This window comes from Helianthus annuus, chromosome 4 (assembly GCF_002127325.2).
Source record: "Helianthus annuus cultivar XRQ/B chromosome 4, HanXRQr2.0-SUNRISE, whole genome shotgun sequence".
Lineage (NCBI taxonomy): Eukaryota > Viridiplantae > Streptophyta > Magnoliopsida > Asterales > Asteraceae > Helianthus > Helianthus annuus.
This window is the reverse complement of record NC_035436.2, coordinates 158,490,621-158,493,997: the sequence shown is the minus strand read 5'-3', so window position 1 is coordinate 158,493,997 and position 3,377 is coordinate 158,490,621.

Sequence of the window (3,377 nt, the reverse complement as noted above, 5' to 3'; positions counted from 1 at the left end):
GGCTCCCAAACCGTTGGCCAAATGAAAAAAATCCGGTGTTCACCGTCAACTGGTAGAATCGCCGGAAGTTCTCAACAGTAACATCCAGACCAAAAGCACGAAAACTATACTCAAAATGCCTAATTCGAATCATCCCGAATGGGCTCAGTTGGGAGATATGAATGTGATAATACTCCAACACTTCGGCAACAAACACCGTCAACGGCAGTCGGAGATTGCCTTCGTAAAAGAAGTCGGCCCACATGGTGATGTAACCGAGTGGAGCATCGGCACCGGTGTCACCCTCATGTGGGAATATAAACCCAAACTCCTTGGGCATTTGAATACTGGTCATGAGGACGTCAAACTGACTCTTCACCCATTTTAACACTGGTAAACCCCGGCCGGGGCCACCACCACCTTCTTCATCCTCTTCCGCCGCCACCGGCGAAGAGGGATTGGGGTTTTCACCCTCAGCATTGTATGGGTTAGATGGTTCAGCCATCAGGGAAAATAATCCCAAGAACACAGAGAATGAGTTCAGAAAACTCAACAACCTCACCGGAATTTCAGACAACTTATTGGAGAAGACGAAGGGCACTCTCTCTTTCACCGGGAATTTTTTGAAATTTTGAGCAAGTGAGGGGAAACCACAAACGGTGTCCCCTTATATACCCATCGCAATTAATGCAATGCAGTAACCGAAGCATCACGTTCAAAAAGGGCGAGTTATGCGACGCCACGTGTTCAGCGACGTTTCCGCTGACGGTTACCACGCGCGCGTGCCCGCCCACACGCCTGACAAAGGAGACGTTTACACTCCTGCTACAGTGCATTTATGACCTTGGGTAGTGCAAACGTCCTTTCGTTTCAGCACATGCAGGAAATCCTACCAACCTTCACCAACTCACACGTGCGTTCAGCGATGTATGCAACAAAAAAGCGACAACATTATCCAAATATAAGCGGCATGCGGTTTCTCTGGTATAACTGCGCCATAACCCATACCGCATGTCGTTTTTTACATACCCCTAAAAAAAGGCAAAAAATATATATCTCTACATTATGTAAAGGGGTATAACTAATATCCTCATATACCCACGAGCACACGTGGAATATGCGGAGATGACACACACGAGGCCGCACAGGTGTGTCAGATGCTCAGAACCAGTGCCGCTCTTTGGACTGCGAAAACCGCTTCCCAGGACGAAGCAAACCGCACTCTTTCAGACATCTTCAAGCTTCAAATCCCTCGTGTCCGGTTCACAACCACAGAGGGTGAACAAACAGCTTCTCCTTAGGGAAAAGGATAAGTATGATGCGCAACCGCACATCAGCAACCCTGACTCCTGATCCTTCAAGAGCCGCATACGAGCGAAACACTCTTTTCAAGCGAGTCTTTTGTTACAAAACCGCAGACACTCATGAGTCACTGCGGTCACATATTCAGCTGCGTGAATGGTAGCTACGGAAGAGCCACGACTAAGTCATCACACAGATGAACGAAGCTACTTTAAGGAAAACTGATTCCCATTGAAGCGTGAAGGAAAGTGGCTACAGAACAAGTGCGGACGAGATTTCCAATCATCTAGAGAGATCTCGTTGAGCAAAAGCGAACGAATAGTGGTAACAAGTCTGCTTATGACTTTGTTTACCCGCTTATGAGCTTGATAGAATAAACAATGGTGGGCATCGCCATGCCTATGACCATGTTTATTTGACCATTATCCAGATTCACATTGTTCGACCAAACACGGCCAACAATGACGCAAGTACCTCACGTTGTTCGACCAAACACGGCCAACAATGCAAAGCAACGAGGTAACCGCAAAGGACGTGCAGTTACTTGAGAGCTAATTGAAGAACATGAAAACCCCACAAAATAGGGATCATCATTACATGTCCAATTACTGAACATAGACCTTGAGCAAAGCCACTCACAGCATTGCATCAGCTACCGCAGAGGTTACAACTAAATTTGCGGGTGAGGACATCTTCCGTCACCGTCGCAGAGGTTGGTTCGAAGCCTACCGACGTCTTGAGCCACGATCTCAAAGGTTGGTTCGAAGCCCTCTCTTCTTCATTCACCATCTCAGAGGTCGGTTCGACACACCAACAGGTGGCACCCAACCCTGATGACATCAGAAAAAGGGCAGGCCATACTAACGGATCAGCTGAAAATTTCGCATCAGACGAAACTTGCTCATCGGTACGGAAGAGACGTCACATGACTCTACTGGATCTCCAGCTTGATTTACGAAAAGCAAAAGCCATTTACATGGCCTAGAATGTTCTCCAGACTACAAACTACCTTCTGGACACCATAGTCCAGTGCTCCTCCCACATGCAACTTGCACGAGGCAGCAACACTAGACTGGGGGACTTGAAGGGGTATGGTCCTAGATCTCGCGCCAGCTGACCGCAAGTAACCATTACCCTTATCAAAAACACCCACCAGCAAAGAACTTACCTGCGTCCGTGCGGGCATGCGCAAATGCATCCTTCGAATCCAATCGGTCCAGTGATAAGAAGAAGCCTTACCTTGTGCATAAAAACGGGTATACATAGTGATGCGGCTGGCACCGCATCATGTGAACATTTTCGTCACGACAAGGGATCTGGGCAACAGCAACAGTCACCACGGGCGGCAATGCGGCGTGGCACCGCATCCCGCATATGTCTTCATCAGAGCATGAAACGCGGGAACGTCAAAGGTTACCGCAGGCAGCGATGCGGCCTGCACCGCATCCCGCCCACAAGGCAAGTGGGACTGACACCACAGAGCAAGTGGCACCACTCGCAGTCGCCTGTCAGGCCATACGTAAGAGACAGACTGACACTGCAGTAGGACGTGGCTTCACCTCTACAACCGACAAGCCTGACACACCTGCATAAGGGCTGCACGTCGTCAGTCCGTCCATTCAACTCCTCCTTCACTCCTCGGCTATAAATACCAACCCCAAACCAGGTTTGAGGTATCTCTTCACAACTCTCTCACTACTACTACTATCACACTTTGCTTCCCAAGCAAACTATTGATTCTCACACTGGAGAGTGGTAACAAAGAGCACCCCCCACCCCATCATCCTTGTTGCGAGTCACGGCTTGTTTCCTTGTGCAGGAGATCAACCGACGGACGATCCAGCCAGCGATCCTCGAGAGGAAGGGATTAACCCTTCTAGACGAGACCACTGAGTTAACCCTGCCCGGTTAACCATTGTTTCATCAGCAGTAAACACTGCTTGCTATGTCCAAAACAGAGTTTTAATCAACCCCAAGCATCAAAAGACTGCCTATGAACTGTTGTATAAAATAAAGCCATTGATTTCATATTTCAAAGTTTTTGGTTGCCCATGCTTCATTTTAAACTTAAAACATTCTATTTCCAAGTTTGCAGC